This window comes from Halichoerus grypus, chromosome 7 (assembly GCF_964656455.1).
Source record: "Halichoerus grypus chromosome 7, mHalGry1.hap1.1, whole genome shotgun sequence".
NCBI lineage: Eukaryota > Metazoa > Chordata > Mammalia > Carnivora > Phocidae > Halichoerus > Halichoerus grypus.
The window spans coordinates 64,586,365-64,605,889 of NC_135718.1; the positions used below are offsets into that span (position 1 = coordinate 64,586,365).

At 43.1% G+C, this 19,525-nt stretch overlaps 1 protein-coding gene across 2 annotated transcripts in view; it reads left to right on the plus strand.

Moving 5' to 3' along the window:
• Nucleotides 1-300: 300 nt before the first annotated feature.
• Nucleotides 301-19,525, plus strand: part of SLC16A9 (solute carrier family 16 member 9) — a 51,767-nt gene continuing 32,542 nt past the window's right edge. For both annotated transcript variants that reach the window (XM_036106571.2, XM_036106574.2), the window contains exon 1: nt 301-643. The gene's annotated coding sequence lies outside the window, so the exon portion shown is untranslated. The remainder of the gene's footprint in view (nt 644-19,525) is intronic.

The window sequence follows — 19,525 nt, forward strand, 5'->3', positions numbered from 1 at the left end:
AGCCGCTGCGGGCACGCGGAGGGCGGCGGGGACGCAGAGGCGCCGGGGGACGCGCGCGTATGCGCACCGACAGGGCGCCTGGCCGGCGGTGCCAGGCTCTCCCGAGGCCTTGGTGGCCCCGGGCCGGGCGGGGGCCGCGGTCCCGACGGTGCCCTCTCTCCGCCTGGCCGGCCCGAGGCGGGCCGGAGCCGCGAGAGCTGGAGCAGCGCCCCTACCGCCCGCTTTTCCGCCTCCATCTCCTCCGCCTCCTCCTCCTTCCCCCAGCCACCCGCGCAGTCACAACCGGTTCAGACTGGCCAGGGTGCCCCGCAAAGGAGAGGGACAGGGGGCAAACAGCGGGGAAGAACTTGCCGGGAAGGAGGAGGCGGAGAAAGAGAAGGTGGAACCCAGAGGGGGGGGCCGGCTTCCTCTCTCCCTGCACGCGGCCGCCGCCGCCGCCGCAGGGCTCGGCGGGGGCAGAGGGCGGCGGCTCCCGGGGCCGCGCGTAGCGGGACCGATTGCCCAGTACTCCCGCAGGGGCCCGGGCCCCCGGATAAATACCGCCCGGCCGGCCCGGAGCAGCAGGCGAGAGCGGCGGCCGCGGTCCTCACCGCACCACCCGCCCGGCTCGCCCGGGGCTCTGCGCCCCGAGGCCGCTACCCAGGTAAAGGGCCGGAGCTCGCGGGAGGGTGCTCGGCGGCCGCCCGCGCTGCCTCTCCTCCCAGAGGCGAGAAGTACCTCCTCTGGCTCGGGGCAGCAGGAGGCGGCGGCGGCGAAGCTGTCACCCGCGGCCAAGCACTTTGGAACAGCTTTCTGGTTTGGGGTGTGTGCCGGGGGCTGAGTGTCCTCGGTGCGCCCGGCCCTTGATACCCGCCCCTGCGGATGGGGTGCTTCTCCGCGGTGGGCAAGTTTCCCCAGCAATCTGAGGGCCGCATTTTGCACGGAGGTGGAACACAGAGAGATAGAAAGACCGCCAGAAAGGGGTCCTGGAGGAAGGACGGTGCCTACGGACCGGGCTCAGGGCCGCGGTCTGTCCCGGAACTCCCGAGACAGCTGCTGGTGGCAGAGCGGGGGCTGGGGGAAATGCGACCAGGTGGCCCCCTGTTTCTCAGAGGGCAGTGAGGCCTCCAGGTACGCCGCCGGGGCGCTGGTGCACGCCGCCGCGGCGCTGGTGCACGCCGCCGCCCCCGGGTGCTCCGGGGCTGGGAGGAAGGCGGCGCGCGGGTTGGCGGAGTCCACGCCGCCGCGCCAGGTTCAGCACCACCGGGTCAGTCCGGGCGACCGCCGCGGGAGGTACGGGCACCTCGGCCGCCGGGACACCGAGCGGGAACTTGGGAGGACTTGGTGCTTACCGCTCCATCTGTGGCTCGCCCTGGGTAACCTACTCTGGGTTCAGCAGCGCCAGAGGCTTTGGAAAGAGCTGACAACTATTTAAAAACTTGGTCATCAAAAACAAATCAATGCTTCTTCGGTTGCCAGTTCTAATTCAGCACAGGTCAATGCATCCGGGCTGTTTAGGCGGGATTTACACTAAATAATATACTTATACAGTAAGTTATTTAATATAACACTTTTGGGATCAATTTCCTGGGTCACAATTAGTTTGGGTGTATTTTTTTTTTTTTTTAATCTCGAATTATCTGTATAGTAGTTAAGATTGCAGATGGATCCTCCCCGCCAGTAGGTTATTTAGTTGTTCCATCAAATTGTGTTAATTTGGTATGTCCTGACAGTTTCTTAGATTCAGGTTTGTTTTAGCTTTGAGAAATTGTTCTGGCTGGTTCAGGGAGAAGACTGAGGAAGCTGGGGAAGATTCCGAAGTGAAAGTATCGATATTCATTACATGATCACACCTTCTTTTAAATAACATGTCACTAACAGGGTTAGTACTGATATCATTGCTAGAAATAAGTTTTTTTTTTTAAGGCCCTGGGAAATGGAAATTACATAATAAAATAGTTCAACCTGAAAATTTGGGACAATTCATAATTTTAGCACCATTAAGAACATCCTTTTCTGTTGCTTCCCTTTTGTGTGTAGGCAAGTGGGGGAACAAGGACCCTTCATATCAATCAGATGAATCTAGGGAAGGACAGGTGATAAGGGGAAGGACGCTAGGAATCTCTCCCAACTTCTGGCTGTGACTCTGAAGGGACTGATGTGAGGGTGTGTGTTGGTTGAGGTCTGAAACTACCAAGACAGACCAGAGCATGGTGCTTCGGATTGGATCTGGTCGTGAAACAGGAGCTAGAGGAGGACAATTAGAAAGATGTGGCCAGATTTTCAGGCTTCATTTCCTCACCCCAATCTTTTGAACCCCCAGTTTTTGTGGTCTTTTACTCAAGTGAGATATCTCTTGACTTTAATTTATAGACAACAATTGAGTATAGAAAGCCAGTGGGAAGGTGCAAAAAACCACAATGTCTTGCTTGTGTTAAGTATAGCTTTTCAAGAAAGTTTCACCTAATGACTTAAGTTTTAGTTAAAGATTGCAAGAGTGCATATATTTTGAGCTAGTTGGCCTTTTCTTTGGGAGGTTCTCTGCAGATACCAAAGTATTCCCTGTAGATAATGAGATTGAACTAGAACTTAACAACTGAGTTCAAGCAAAGAACACATGGTCCCTGCCTTCCAGAGTTTAATCTAATGGGAAAAATGGGTATGTTTACAAATATCTACAATACAAGATAGTATAAATGGAGTCATATGGCAGTAACATCATTAGTGTGCTATTGAATGGCAGAGAAAAGGGAAGGTTCATTCAAGGTTAAGAACTAAAAAAAGTTACATAGCAGGTGTAGCATTTGAGCTGGTATTTGAAGAAGGAAGAGGATTTCCTCCATTGAAAGGAGCCTTGCTGGAACAAGCAAATGGCACAGACTTCTGGAAGTCCAGTGTGTCCAAAGGAAGCAGAGTAGTTTGGAGTGATTGGAGCCTGGAATTTAAGATAGATAAGGCTGGGAGGTAGGATGGGGCTAGATTGGGGAGAATATGACAAGCCATGTGAAGAAATTAAAAATCATTGAACATCATTATTATTGTTATTACTATTTATACCAGCAATGTAGTTATACCATCCTTAACTGTAGTTTATACCTTGAAGTTCAGTTTTGTTTATACCCTAAAATAAATAAGTGGATAAAATCTCAATGGTATTTGCTTCCTATTAACATTACTATAAAAGAGTAATGTGTTTCAAATAGCCTTTAATGCTTTATATAATTCCGACAGTTTTTCCCCCAAATCTGCAGTCTTATGGTATACCGACTCTTGGTTTGATGATAACTCTGGATAGGAAGACACCTCCACTTTCCTGGGCAATATGCAGAGTAGAGCCACTGTCTATTCTCTGTTTCAACTGCCAATAATAATTATTATTAATGTTTATTAAACATGATATGTCATGTGAGTCACATACCTTATTTCATTAAGGAAGAAGGCATAATTTTGATCTTAGGTTGATAATTTTAAAAAGGTCACTCAGCTAAATAGATGATGGGACCAGGATTTGAAGTCAAGAAATGTCTTTCAAAAGCCCATCCTTTGAACTATTGTTGAACTATCAGGTAAGAAGGACATCATACAGGATAACTTGTTAAAAGAAGTTAGAAATTGAGCCTGCTACCTGTAGAAGTGTTTCTCTGTTTTTAAATTTGCATCCTCATTCCCATCATTCTGATTTTATTTTTTTAATTGAGTTATAATTGACATACAGCATTGTATTACTTTTACATGTACAGCATAATGATTTGAAATATGTATATATTGTGAAGTGATTACCACAGTAAGTTTAGTTAACATCCACCATCACACATACAGTTTTTTTTTTGGGGGGGTTTCTTTTTTTTAAATTTTAAGTTCAATTAATTAACATTATAGTGTATTATTAGTTTTAGAGGTAGAGTTCAGTGATTCATCAGTTGCATACAACACCCAGTGCTCATTCCATCATGTGCCCTCCTTCATGCCCACCACCCAGTCACCCCATCCCCCCCCACCTCCCCTCCAGCAAGCCTCAGTTTCTTTCCTATGCTTAAGAAGTCTCTTATGGTTTTTCTACCTCTCTGGTTTCATCTTGTTTTATTCTTCCCAGGTTGGTTTTTTTTTTTTTTTTTTTTACTAACCAGAATCATGCTGTATGTATTGTTCATGTGCTTTTTGGAGATGTCATCAGCCTAGCACACTCCTTTTATCCATTCTATATTCCACAGAAATAGATGTTTGGGTTGCTTCATTCTGCTGTTATAATTATTCCCACTTTTGTGCACAAACTTGGGCACAGGGGCTGAAATTTGAGGGGAACAGTGTCAATTTGAGCCCTTGGCAATCTGAGGTGAAGGCATGTTGACTTGGCATTTAGCAGGTGGCAGGCCGTGCACGCTGACTCGGGCAGGAGGGCGGCTGGACCGTGAATTTGGGACCCACAGGCTGATGGCATTGTGTGTGACAGGGATGTGGCTGGTTTTGCTTTTAATTTTTGTTTTTCTGGGAAACTTGATCTCTCCCTCTATTCTAAATGAAAGCCTTGCTGGATAGAGTATTCTTGGCTGTAGATTTTTTCCTTTTAGCAGTTGGAATTTATCATGCCACTTTCTTCTGGCCTGCAGAGTTTCTGCTGAAAAACCCACTGATAGCTGTATGGGGTTTCCCTTGTATGTACTTGCTTTCCTTTCTCTTGCTGCTTTTAAAATTCTCTCTTTATCACTACTTTTGGCCATCTTATTTACTTCGTGTCTTGGCGCAGACCTCTTTGGGTTGGTTGTGTTGGGGGCTCTCTGTGCCTCCTGGATCTGGATTTCTCTTTCCTTGCCCAGATTCAGGAAGTTTTCAGCTATTATTTCTTCAGACAAATTTTCTGCCCCCTTTCCTCGCTCTTCTCCTTCTGGGATCCCTATCATACGACTGTTACGCCTGACAGTGTTGCTGAGTTCCCTGGGTCTATTTTCATTTTGCGTATTTTTTCCCCCTCTCATCTGCTCGGCTTGATTGCTTTCCATGACTCTGTCCTCCAGGTGGCTGATCCTTTCTTCTACTTCCTCTTGCTTGCTATTTATTCCAGATGGTCTATTTTTATTTCCATTTAGTGAGTCCAGTAGCTCTAATTGGTTCTTTTTTATGTCTTCTAGCTCTTGGTAGAGGGTCTCATGGAGGTCCTGCAGTCCTTCCTCAATTCTAGCAAGCATCTTTATGAGCGTTACTTTAAATTCACTATCAGACATATTACTTATCTCCGTTTCACTTAGGTCTGCTGCTCTGATTTTGTCCTGTTCTTTGATTTGGGACATATTCCTCTGTCTCCTCATTCTGTCTCTTGCATTGTCTGTTTTTCTGTGTTAGGAAAGTCAGCTACGTCTCCTGCACTTGAAAGTAGTGGCTTTATGAAGAAGAGGTCCTGCAGTGCAATGTCTGTTCCCCAGAACCTGATGCTTCAGGGGGTGTCTCCTATGTGTGTTGCTCCAGGGGTGTCCTACCATTGTGGCTGGGATGTGTTTGCCTTCAGTCCTGTTGTCTGCAATGGCTCCCTGCCTGTTGTGGGCAGAGTCTGGTGCCTGTGGTGTTAGTGGGCTGCTCCGGGGCTGCCTTGGGCTTGAGTTGAGTCAGACCAGGTGTTGGCCAGAGATGAAGTAGCACCAGACTGCAGGCACTGTCCCTGTGTCGTCCCCAGAGAAGCTTCTGCTGGTGGGTGGGGCCTGCAGTCAGACCCACTGCCTGCCCTCAGCCCACTGCTGGGGTCACAGTCAGACAGGTGTGTGGTTATCTTCCCCTCTCTCTGGGGCAGGACTCACTTTGGAGTGGTGCTGACCCTTGTCTGGGCCGCGCGCACACTGCCAGGCTTGTGGCACCGCTTTGATGGGATCTTGCCAAGAGCGATCGGAGGGGGTGGATCTGCTTCGCTGTGGCCTCTTGTCTATGCCGGGCTGCGGAGAGTCTGTTCTGCCAGTTTTCGGGCTGCTTTCTGGGTTATTTATGCCGATGTGGGTGCTCTCTAGGTGGCCACGCGGCAAGAGGTCAGCCCAGGGACGTCCTACTCTGCCATCTTCCCAGCAGCCTCTCCACACATACAGTTTTTTTGGTGATGAGAACTTTTAAGGTCTACTCTCTCAGCAACTTTCAAATATATGATATAATATGTTACCTATAGTCATCATATTGTACATTACTCATCATTTGATTAATTTTACTTTACAAATTCATGATGAGACATTTAAATGTTTTAACACATCTTCAAACTGTTCTATGATCTTGTGCTTTTATGACGCACTCAAAAGAAACTCTTCAGCACTTTGAGAAGAGATAAGATATGGATGAGAAAAACATTAGTGAATGTGACAACATTAAACACAAAGACCAGATCTGCCAGATTCTCTGGAAGAGTGTCAATTTCAAATATTCTTCTCATTATTCCCAATAACCCTCCCAAATGTACCAGATCTTTTTGTATTTCAACATCCCATATATGTTGCCTTGTGTCTTGAGCTTTTATTCTGAAAGTGATACAGCAAATATACTAATTTGTACGTGACATACTCAAGTGCGCTCAGACAACAGATACAACTCTACATAATCATGTGCAAATTATGCAGAACATATACTAAGCAAAAGAACACACCAGTGTAGATATCCTCATAGCACAAACCATATCAGTGTAGATATCATCATGACACGAACCATATCACTCAAAGTGTGGCCCAAGTAGTAGCTATTACTTCAGAGAAAAGCTGAAATAAGAGCCCAGTAGCATAGGGAACATGATAAGAGTATGGGATGCAGGGAAATGATTATACCAACTGTATATAAGTGTCTGGCTCTCATTTTGCTTGTTCTTAACTCTGTTAAATCTAGATCTTTTCATCTTTTCTCAGGCTCTGAGTGGTTTACAAATTCAGCCATTTTCTCTTCTGAGCCTGAGAGCAGGACTGGAAATAGGTGACTGTTCACTGGATTGGTCAGTGAGGGACCATGGTACTGGCCTCTCCTCTAGCCACGCTATCCCTAGATTGGTGGTAGCAAGTTCATAGGGTTCACCCAGGGGAGACAGGCAAAGCAGATGATGGGTAGAGGGTGGAGAGAGCACAGGTGCAACTCTAAATGCAGGTCAGCCTTGGTCCTGTGTCAGGGAGATGTTAGAGAGTGGAAGGAACTGGAGGGAACACGTCCATTCAATGAAGGTGAAAGCTACTCAGTTTCAGCCAACTGTTATGTGGGAATAAGGGCCCGTGTTGCCAGATCTTCTGATGGATTTTCAAGAGAATCCAAAAATTCAGATTTTTAGATGAAATCTTCCAGTTTTAAAACATTGGCAATTGCCAAAAGTAAAATAAAAATAAAAATAAAATAAATAAAATAAAATAAAAATTGTGCAGGCCAACAAGATGCCTCTGGAGATCTAGGGATCAGATCTGGCCCGAGGGCGGTCAATTTGCCAAATGATTCCTAAGGCTCCTTCTGGCTTCAGGCTTCCATGATCCTACACTCAATCCATGTTATCTCTAACCTATTTCTTCCACTTTGCTAAAACAGAGCCCAGTACTCACCATATCTAAGTCATGCTTTGGAGGATAACTTTGCTTTGGAGGAGCTCTTTGCTAAGTGCTGGGCTGTGATTGATTTGTAAGGCCTTAAAGAGTCAAAGGATGTCCTTTTTTGATGGTCATACTGTTTTCATAATTCAGAGGCTCCAGCAGTTAATTACTTGTGTTAATTATCCCTTTTGGGGATGATTAATGTGATCTAATTCCAGGGCCCAGAGCTATTTCTCCTGCTCTTCCTTCTCACCCCAGTGTGAGATAATAACCAGTTGGGAAATTGATCCTGGTTCCCCCTAGGGCAAGTTGTATTTGTAGCCTGGCTTAAGGTGCTTGGACAAAGAAATCTTCATTGTCTTTACCCTGGCAAAATTTCACCATGTAGTCTGTCTCTCTTTTTTAAACTTGGAAGTATTTGGGAATGCTCTTGAATTGCAAACTGAATTAAGGGTTTGGCTTTTGAGTTGTGTTAATACAGCAGTTTAGGGTTTTTTTTTTTTTAAAAACATATCTATATGGACCCCAAAGTAAAAGTGAAAACAGAAAGTAATGGATTTGTGTATGATTCCAATCCCAAATTATTTTTAATAACTCTGGATCCTCTGCAGTGAAAATTCCTTAATACAATTATTTTAAAGCTCAGTCTTGGATTTGACTGGCTAAGATGTGTTCCTCACTTTATGTCAATGAGCTGTTTTACAAACAAGAGAGTCTGACTCTAACTGAAAAGTTCAGAGCAGATGTTGACAATGAGAAGGAAGCATTTGAGTAAACAAAACAAGAATGACATGTTTAGAGAAACCGCATATCTTCTTGAGACGGAGCTGATTTCAAGAGGACGAACTGAAGGCTCTGGATGATAGTTCTGAGCCACAGTTTGTCCTAGTTCTGGCTCCAGAAATGTGTCACCCTCGCCCCCCTCTCCCCTCCCGCCCCCTGTTGCACTTCAGTGTGTCAAGCATGTTCAACATTTAAAACCATATCATCTGAGAGAATCAGGTAACTGTCTGACTATTAAAGACATACCATTTGATGTTATATTGGTAAAAAATTTTGAATTAAAAAAACCCCCACAGTTTCTTTATATTTACCCACATATTTAGCTAGTCCTTCAGAATCAATGACGGGAAGTAGCGTCTAAGCTCCATAGAGGCAGGGACCACATGGTCTTGGTTCCACCATGCCTTCTAATTCATTTTCTTCTAAATAAATGCACGATATCTTCTAAATGCACTTAATTCATTTTGTTGAATGAGAGATGTTTGATTAATCATTTTAATATACAGGAGAGTTAAGTAAGTAGGTTTTCTAGCATTCATTAATTTCATAAAGATTTATTGAGCTTTTCCTATGGGCCCAACACAATTCTTAGTGCTCGGGATGTGGGACAGGCTTGTAGGTTATCAAATAATAACAATATATTGGGTATATTGGGATGAATGTTGTAATAGCAAGATTGTCCAAATTGGTGTGAGATCTTAGAGGAGGAAAGACTGACTGTTGGAGAGTCAGGATGACAACAGTAGGAGGAGACATTTTAGGCTAAGTCTTAAAGGAAAAGCAGGAGTTTGTCGGTAGGCAAGTTGGAGAGAGGCACTCGGGCCCCTCTCTAGAGGAGGGACGGAGCGTGGCCCAAGGGCTGAATTGTGACAATGGCTTGGGGACCACAGGTTTGTGGGACATCCTAGAGGGGTGTAGTTGGGGGCTGGATTGTTGCAAATCATTAGAGGAAAACAAAAGGAATCTAGTAACTTGCTGGGTATTTAAAGATGTAAATATCTAATGTATGGACAAAACATGGATTTGTAAAACCAATTTTTCATTTTCCTTTATAAGTTTTGAATAATGTTATTCATTGATGGGGGCTGTAAGCTCCATGAGGGAAGGAAAAATCTTGGATTTTCTTATGTGCTTATACTCATGAATTAAGCAGAAAACTTGTGCTCTGCTATGGACAGACTGTGGGTGGTGAGGAACTGCTGAGAGATCTGAGAAGTTGGAGGCAGAACTTGAGATGATGAGTGAGAAGCCTGGTTTGGCAGCAGCCTGCCAGATGCACTGCAGTGGGGAGAGGGCAGAAGGGTCCATGAATAAGTGGCCGTGGGGGGTTTGCAAAGAAGAAGTAGAGGAAGAGTCCGCCTGCAGAGCTCGTGGTCGGCAGGCCGGTCCTGGCTGACATGGGACACTGGGGAGGAGGGGTGGGGGGGATGAAGACGGGGATTTCTGCTTGGGCAAAGGAAAGCCTGGCCTGTGTTGGTTTTCCAGATGAAATTCAGGAGGAGGAGGAGGAGGAGGAATTATGGCTGTGTTGAGTGGGGCCTGAGCACAGCCAGGTGGGATCTTGATGGAGAAAATGGTAAGAAATGGGTTGGACACGTGGGTTTGGAGTTCTGAAGAGAGGGCAGACTTGGGGACGGAGACTTGGGACTCCACCCTTTGCTGACATGCGGTCCCTCGGTGAGGCTAGAGAGCTTGTAGGGTCAGGTGGGTCCGCAAAGCCAGGGGGGCCCTGGTTTGCAGTGAAGAAGAGATGGGGGGCACTGTCAGGAGGGTGGTGGAGTGCAAGCCTGACCTGACCCCGGGCTGAGGCGCTGGGGGCTCCGCAGCCAGAACATTTCTCTTGTGTGGACACATGGGAACCAGAGAACAGTTGAGGAATCGTCAGGAGGTGAGAAAGCGGAGGCAGGGAGCGTGTTCTTTCAAGTTTTTCTAAGAAAACCTGGGAAAGGTGCAACAACAGTAATGAGAACTGTAAGCACTCACTCTCTGCCAAGCCCCGGGCCTCGTGTTTCGTAGGGATTCTTTCCTATATTCCTCCTAAAAATCCTAGGAGGATGGAGCTCTTACTATTTCCATTCTATAGATGAAGAAACTGGGAAGGTTGTGAACTCGCTGTGAGTCACGCGGCTAATGGCCGAGTTCAACCACAAATCCCAGAGAAATGACTCCAGGGTCCGTGTTCTAGCGCAGGGACTTGCGGCGGTTTTGACCTTGAACTTCAGTGGAATGTGTTTGTGGGCCCAGCCCTGCACACACACACGGGCACAAACACTGAGGCACGGTCTCCCAGACTGCCACTGAGCCCTCACCACCATGTAGGAGCTTTCTTACATTTCCGATTCTTACCTATGTTGTTCTATTCTAAATTCCAATTAAAAAAAAAAAATGTACTCACAATCCACAGTTGATTTCATGACCTGGATGCGTTGCAGTATGGACAACACTGCTCCAGCCCACCGCTTGGCATTGCTTCCCAAACTGTAGCTTAATACTCTTTTCTATTACATTCCACAAATATTGATTGAGTGCCTATTTTATGCATAGATGCAGAAAGAACCTAAAGAATATAAGATGTGCCCTGAGCACAGGAATTTTTTGTTAGTGAAGAGAAAGGGAAGAAGGCGAGTAAATGGCTAATTATAATGCACGCCAGAATGAAATAAGACGAAAAGAGAGGTGTAAGCAACGTAGCATGGAAGTATAGGGTGATTAATGCTGGTTCTGAATGTATATTGATTTGACTAGTAGTGTTTAGTGTTTTTTGTGCTATGAAAGTATTAAAAACTTTTATGAAATTAATAGAAGTGTCTTTGGTAAAGACTTTTAAGAATAAAGGCCAAGGGAGATTTGAAGACCATGATATTCTGTGTATTTTTCTCAAAGTCCTGAAGTAGTCAAAATATTATTATTATTTAGACATCAATTTGTTCATTGTAAGCCCCTAGATGATGTTAGCAAATTTAGTCATATTAAAGTATATCCATTAAAGGGGTGCCTGGGTGGCTCAGTCAGTTAAATGTCCAACTCTTGGTTTCGGCTCAGGTCATGATCTCTGGGTCATGAGACTGAGACCCACATCAGCGTGGAGTCAGCTTGAGATTCTCTCCCTCTGCCTCTGCGCCTCCACCCCTAGCTTGTATACTCTCTCTCTCTCTCAAAGTAAATAAAATCTTTAAAAAAATAAAGTATATCCATTAAAAAGTTTTAAAATCCAAGAATATCCATTAAAAAAAAAGTTTACCATCAACTTCCTGAAGTAAAAGAATGCAACCATACAGACTACTTTATGAATCTATATTAGGTGATAACTCCCCAGGTTAAATGGAGAGACCTTTAAACAGAATTTGACAAAAAGCCAAGGGACAGTGGCGTAGAATGAGGATTATTAATACCGACCTAAGTTTTATGTAGAGTTGTACGCAGATTAAAAAGACAACTGTTGAGTGGTGCCTAGCTGGCTTAGTCAGTTAAGCGTCTGCCTTCAGATCAGGTCCTGATCCCAAGGTCCTACGATCAAGACCCCGGTGACAGTGATGGGCTCCCTGCTCAGTGGGAAGTCTACTTTTCCCCCCCGTGCACCTGCCCCCACTTGTGCTCTTGTGCTCATGCTCTCTCTCTCTCTCTCTCACTCTCCCGCTCTCTCAAATAAATAAATAAAATCTTAAAAAAAAAAAGATAACATTCGAAAGTCCTTGGCACTGTGTCTGATATACAGAAAGCATTAATAGAAAATGGTAATTAGAAGTTATTCCATGATATGACTAAGTAGTAGTACATTTAAACCTTAGAAATTTTTCTTAAGTCCACTGTTTAGGGAATACCTAAGAAAGTTTGGTATCATTTTTGGGATTTAAGGACATTTTGAAATATTTTTCCATAGCCATGATTGAAGTGGGTAAAAAAAAAAAATCAATTTAAATAACTAAAAGCAGCCAAGTCTTTCATTTTATGATTGTACATTAGGATGTGCAATTATGTAAGATGGCTTATAGTGCTGTTGCCCCCTTCTTTTCCTCAGCAACCACATATTAAAATCACCTGGAGCTCTCTAACAACCTGGCTCCCCTCCAGAGATCCTGTTTTCATTGCTGGAGGGTGGGCCCAGGCATGGGTCATTCTTAAGCTCCCAAGGTGATTCTGCCGTGTAGTCAGGTTTGCAGTCCCCTACAGGTCTTAATGCTTAGTGTGTAAGTATGTGCTTAGTAAGTGTGCTCAGGATGCTTTGATGATTAGAAACAAGCTCAAGTGGAGATACAACCTTAATATGGGGTTCTTCATTTGCCCCTTTGATGCACAAAGAGTTACCACTTATCTTGAGAACTGGTTTAGAAAGGAAGATCTTAGGAGTCTTTGGAATAAGAAAGTGGTTTTTTGAACTGGGAAGAATAGAAAACTGGGGTATGAAGAATACAAAGAGGAGCTCGAGTTCATGTGGTGCTTTAAGAGGCGAAGGAGCTGATTTTAAAAGTCGCTTGTCAACTCTGGTGAAAGGTGCTCATCTCCACTCTACCCACAAGTACGGCAGCGGCTGGGAAAGGTGCTGGAAAGCTGTGTGGCTTCCTGAGCTGGGAAGGAAAAGAAGGAAGGAAATGAAAAGGGAGAAAGAGAACAAAAGAAAGGAGATGAAAGCAAACCTCGTTTGGACTTCAGCACCTCTTTGTTTTGTCTTTTCTTGGCTGTTGGTGACCTAAGAGCAGAGGTCCTTGTCCTTGTGTTCTTTCCTCACTGAGACTTCCCTCTTCCCATTTGCTGACTTTTTCTTACTGTCAGGAAATTATCTGGGATGTGGAAAATGTTATTTCCATATCCTTTTTTTTTTTTCTGGAGGGAGGAATTTGGTAGTGGAGTGAGTGAGTGTGAGTGTGTGTGTGTGCGTGTGCACTGTTGTGACAGGGAAGGGGGAGGGGGCCGTGTTTGTTCTGGCCGGCGGTATTTGTAGTGATAGTACTTTCAGATTTTGAGAGGATCTCTGCCAAGATAAAAAATAATATTTTTATGACAAACAATTATGTTTAAAAGGACAAGAAATAATAATTTACATTGAAAGTACTGTGTACCAGGCACTGTGCTAAGTGTTTTACGTAAACTAACTCATTTCATCATCACAATAGTCTGATGAAGTAAGTACTATCACCCCCCCCTTAGGGATGGAGAAAGTGAGGCACAGAGATACCGCAGTAACTTGCTGAAAGTCACACTCTTGGCTAGTATCAGAGATGGGAGATGCACCCAGGTTGTCTAGGACCCAAGCCCACACTCTTATTCCTTATGCTAAATTTTCTAGAATATATGTCTTCCTGTATTTATAGATAGAAATATCTGTGTATGTACTTGTACGAAGCTATGGCTACTGACATAACAGAAAAGTGGGAATCCTACTAACCATTCTTGGGACCACATAATACCATTACTAGAAGATCCCAGCTTCCCTCCCACTGCCTTCCTCAAACTGAGAGACTGCTTGGCTAATGTGAACCAATTAATAGGTGACTGCATCATTCTGCTGACAGCTTTATTAGAATTATCACCATCAGCCGCAGCATTATCATCATCATTAGAATCTGCTTAGTTTTACCTGCCAACCGCAGGCCTGCTCTGTTGGGGACGGCAGAGGCCGGGGACTGCAGATGCCCTCTGTTGGGGCATGTGACTCGGACCCAGAGAAGTGGGTCCATTTTTGCACCAACTGCCTGGAGAGCTTTGGAGTTGCTTCTCCGCAGGTTTTTCCTGGGCCGCTGAACTGCAGAAGGGTGGCATTATGGGTCATCGAATGATTCTCTAGAAGTAGTGTGCCCAGGCTTGGCCATTTGGGACAGAGGGAAAGAGACAGGAAAATTTTTCTCTCTTCTGGCTGGCAATGGTGTGTACTTCCTCTCTTTGGAGACACAAGGGTGGAACTCTGCTCATTCTCCAGCCTGGAAACCAGCCAACAGATTTTGGGGAGTTGCCACATCAAAGTGTGGGGTTAATAGCATTGCCACTACCAGTGGGGACAGAGCCAAATGTCACAAATGAAGAGTGAGCAGGCAACCATCCATTCCTTTGTTCTCCCTCTGTGCGCTGGGGTGGCTAGAAAAATAAAAGCCATGCTTTCCTGGGAAGGTCCAATTATTCTGCTCTCTTGTTTTGTAAAGTTAGGATTCTTTGGAGAGAGATGCTTACTTGTCTACAGCTTTCCAATTCACTAGGGCACATTAACATGTTGGAGGTTTTTTCTTTTTTTTAAAGATTTTATTTATTTATTTGACAGAGAGAGAGATAGCGAGAGCAGGAACACAAGCAGGGGGAGTGGGAGAGGGAGAAGCAGGCTTCCTGCCGAGCAGGGAGCCCGATGTGGGGCTCGATCCCAGGACCCTGGGATCATGACCTGAGCCGAAGGCAGACGCTTAACGACTGAGCCACCCAGGCGCCCCTGGAGGTTGTTTTTTGAGTTGATACACTTTCTGACACTATTTTCTCCTATTTTCATTAAAAAAACCTTTTGCAAATCTTCAGATAAATGGATGTAATCATCTTTTAAATTTTGTATCATAGACAACGATCCCCTTTTGCATTTTCTCAAATGTTGATAGAAAATCAAGAAAATAACTTCGTCATTGTCCTCACTCCTATAGGAATTTTTGCTTTTGATCAATGAAAATTTGGGGGTAAATAAGCTTTGTCCTTGACCATCTTATAAATGATGGGGTTGAGCTAAAAGAACAGTCAAGTGCTGGCTGCCGCACTGGGGTGGGTGGGCTCAGGTACGAGTTTCCACATGTTCCAGTCTCCCCCTTCATCCCCAGCTCTTAACCTCTTCTCTCTCTCTCTCTCTCTCGCTCGCCCGTATCCTTTCTCCACTGGGAAAGAAGTTGTGACGTTTGGTCAGAGGTTGTTCTCTCCTATAGGACAGTGATTCTCAACCCTGGCTGCACATTAGACTGACAGAGAGGGTCGGGGACTACCCCAGATCGGGGTGGGGTGGGCCGTCCATCACAGATATTTTAAGCTCCCCAGATGATTCCCGTCAAGAGCCACTGGGACTGGGCAACCGTTTTCAGAATGCGTCTGTGGGTGACCTCCGTCAGAATCACAGAGTGATTTTTAAAAAATGCAATTTCTGAGGTTCTAACACATTAAAAATGCTTAGGACTTGAACCTGCAATAAAAGGAAACAATCTGGTGGTAAACATGATTTTTAAATTATTCCAAGTTGGAATCTGGCAATATCCAGATCTTGGTTTAAATTTTCTAAATATCAAGAGATAACTAAAGATTAAAAAGTCTTAGAAACCCTAGATTTAAATATGATTCAGTAACTAGTTGCTATAAAACTCTCTCGCGTAACTAGTAACTACTCTTTAAGGAGGCTATCAAGTGACCAGGAATTCTTTATGGTTTTTAAAGTAATAGCTAACATTTATTAAAACTTTTTACTGTGTGCTAGGCACTGAGCTTTGCACTTGAAATTCCCTGTTAATCCCATTTTAAGACTAGAAAAGTATGGCTCAAAGACATTAAGTAATTGGCTCAAAAACATGGTAAGTAGCATAGACTAGATTGCAAGCCAAATATATATATGTAATAACAAAGCTCCTAAAATTCTGGAACCACATACTAGAAAAATTTCCCTCTTCCTCTCTACCCCATCTTTATGGTAAAATTAAGAGGAATAAAGAGAAGCTATTAAGCAATTGAAAATGTTAACACACTTCTTATCATTGTCTTTACGTCTTTCTTGTGTGTCTACATAAAACATCCAAACACCACTGATGTACTTCGGAAACCCTGAACTTATGTTTCATTTTCATTGCTTAGATTCTTCTTTTATGATGTGTGGTCATTCCTGCACCTGAACAGAAAGCAGCTTTGCTTTCTTTTACTCTTTTGTTCGAGGAGCTATGCGTCGAAATAAGATTTTACTCAGGAGTTGTGCAAGCTGTACCATAATCTACTTTAAAAACATTTTAAAATAATTTGAAAACATTTTCATTACCCCAAAAAGAAACCATGTGCCCAACCTTGATGGGCTGGTGTTTCATCTTGGCCTGTGGTTTAGAGCCTTTCATTTAACAAGAGTAATATCAATGTAACTGAGGAAGGTCACGAAGCCCAGGATGACTTAGACTTTTGACACAGCTGATGGATGACCAGGTCAAGACAAAACCAACCTGGAATCAACCATTTCCCCCCCCAAGGACATAGTCACATGATCCTAGGCTCCTAATTAAAAAAAAAAAAAAAAGCTTCAGCACCAGGTAATTTGGCAGTGATTGAGATTAAAAAAAAAAAGTTCTGATTTTACCGCCTATGATTTGAGCAAAAAATGTATCAGGAATCTTTACCGAGATGTAGGTCACAGTAAAAAAGGGGTTATTAGAGAATGATTATTGTGGGGGGTAACAAAGGCAAGAGGGACCATCAACTCAAAACAAGATCAATTATAAATCACTCCCAATTTGGCAAAAAATGGTATACTATGTATGTATACACTTCAGGGACAGAAAGCTTCTGTGTTAACAGTGAATGTTTATAAATGTCAAATATGCAATTCTGGGATCCTATATGTGGAGAATAAACATTTTCAGCCAGTGTAGGCTTAAGGAAATAACAAAGGATTGGCATTATTTGCACAGAACTAAATGCAATCTAAGGTACTAGAACTTAATCATCATGAGTAAAATGTAGATTTTCATAGGCAGTCCCTTTCATTTTCCAAAGAAAGTAGCTTGGAATTTGCCCTCTGACGAAACAAATTCTGGCGTCTTTAAGAGATATACTGTCCTTTATACTATGATAATCTGATTTTCTTGAGTAATAGTATCTTGTTATGGTGAGTTTTATTCATGCTGTCCTCTCTCTGCACTCCAAACAAGGTTTATAATATGTAGAACATATTTAATGTTTAAACTAAAAATAAGAAGTACACTTAAATGATAAGTTAATGTTAATTTTGTGATGTTCCCTTAGATCGTAGTGTGACAAAGAATGGTCTCTCAAAATGGCTTATAATTTTGAGTTTTATAAGGTGTCTTGTCATGCAAAGTCTGGGTCTGTGAACACTCTGATTTAAAAAGATTCTAAATTTTCAAAGAATGTACTAGAATATGCTACAATGTATTGTTTCCTAGAAGCATAATTTCATACAGTTAAATGAGTAAGAGCCCCAAACTTGGAATATACGCATGGAACACTAGTCCAAATAAAACAACACTCTCTGATGTTTACAGATCTTGTTACTTTTTAGGACAAAAAAAATCCATCACTTAGATAATATAAGTGGGTTATTAAGGCCAGCATATATGATGTAAAGTATGAAAAAAAATCCTATCTTGGGGTTATAAGTATAGGCTTCCTGATACACGTTCTTCTTAAATTTCAACTGAGGGTGCTACCTTTCTAATCTTGTTTTCCTCCTTGAGCCCTCTAAGACCTGCCTTCTTTACTTTCCACCAAATGTAGCAGGCCTATCCTGATTCCACACCCAATTTCATGTTGTTTTCTTGCCAGCGCCACGCTTTCCTGAATCTCTCCATTGTTCTTTAGGACCAACCTACTTCATAAGGCCTTCCACTCCCGCTTTCATTTCCTTCTGACTCCCAAACGTTTAATAGCTGGCCACCTCTTTGGCACTCAAAGATCACATGCTATCTTACCTTCCTAACTGGGGTGTAAGCTCCTAGAGGGCAAAGGCCATGTCATATTTCTTCTGATTTACCTTGGTATCTAGTGCAATATAATTTAATTTGCAAGTGATCAAAAAACCTGTTGAATAAAGATCACTTTTATAATGCTGTATTTCTGTAGACGTTAGTATAAGTGTGCTTAGTGGAAATTTCAGTTAATTTGAAGTTTTTATTTAAAAAAAATTCCAGAGGAGAGATTTTTATCACATTGAATCATAAGATATGAATAGGAAGGATAATAAAGAAATTTCAGAAAAAAGTTATGGCATATCTATATTTCCTATATTATGCGGCCATAGACCATATTCCTAAGCTTACCCTTTGGCCCAAATGGAAGCAAGTAGGGTATAGAAAGTTAATATAATCCAACTTGAAATCACTGCATACTCAAATTTGTTTATTCTGTTCTAAGTAAAAGAAACAAACACCAGGTAACTTAACAAAATTAATTTATTGGGTTTGCTCATAGAGTGAAATGAAAAACTGGAGAAGCCAATCTTGGGTATCCCCTAGGTAGTCAAAGTAGTAGGAACTGACAGAGGGTCTCTTCAATGTGCTACCTTTGCAATCAATAAACTTCAAATGTCCATTTTTTTTCCTTATGGCATTTCACCTAAGATTCAGAAACCTGGGAGAGAGGTTCTGCTGCCCTTGCTGGGGTCAGGTGCCATTCTATAGATCAAGATCAAGGAATCTTGATCAACAGTCCTACCAGCTGTCTACCCATAGAGAAGACCTAAGCCCCCCAAAGGAAATTGGGAGCCATTACAAAAGGGGGGAAAATAAAGATTAGTCTATTCGTGAAATCACCTTGCAGAATATATAATTTCTTAGGTGAGAAACACCTAAGGAATAGAGGAAATTATAGGAGAAATGTATTTGTTACCCTGACAGAAAACAAGAAATCATGAAATGGTATTTTTCAGCATGTTCTATAGAGATCACATGTATATCAAACCATGAGACAATTAAAGGTCAGAAGCTGTTGGCCAACTCTTTATAAAAACTTGTCTTTCTAGTCAGAGTTGATATACACGGGAGCTTTGTATTTCAAAGGTTGTTCTCCCAAATATTTACGGTGAGAAGAATTCTCTGGCTCTTGTCCTATGTGTTGAAATGTCACCCAAGGCAAGGCAAAGTAAAGCAAGGCCAAGGTATTTTGTGTATAAAGGCATTTCTGTCTACTTAAGTCTGTACACTGGGGCAAGGGAGATACTCCTCACCCATTCACTCTTCCCACCCTCCAGAAAATACTGGCTTTCTTCATGATTCTGGTGCTTTGCCTATGTAATTGTGTACTTTTCCTGAAGTGCTGTAACTTTAAGATTTAAATGAAGGACAGTCTCATATGCATTTGTTCTTATACAGCCCTTTAGTCTCTTTAGAGGTTTGGCTATTGTTATTATATAGTATCTAGTTTAGGGAATCAAGAGTATATTTTCTTTAAAAGGGATTTTGACCAAGAAAAATTGCAAAGTACCAAATTGTCATTAGAAGGACCAGAATTATGTTGTTTGCTTTTACAGTAGAGTAGGTACTAGAAAGAGTTAATTTCTGATGAAGGGACATATCTGA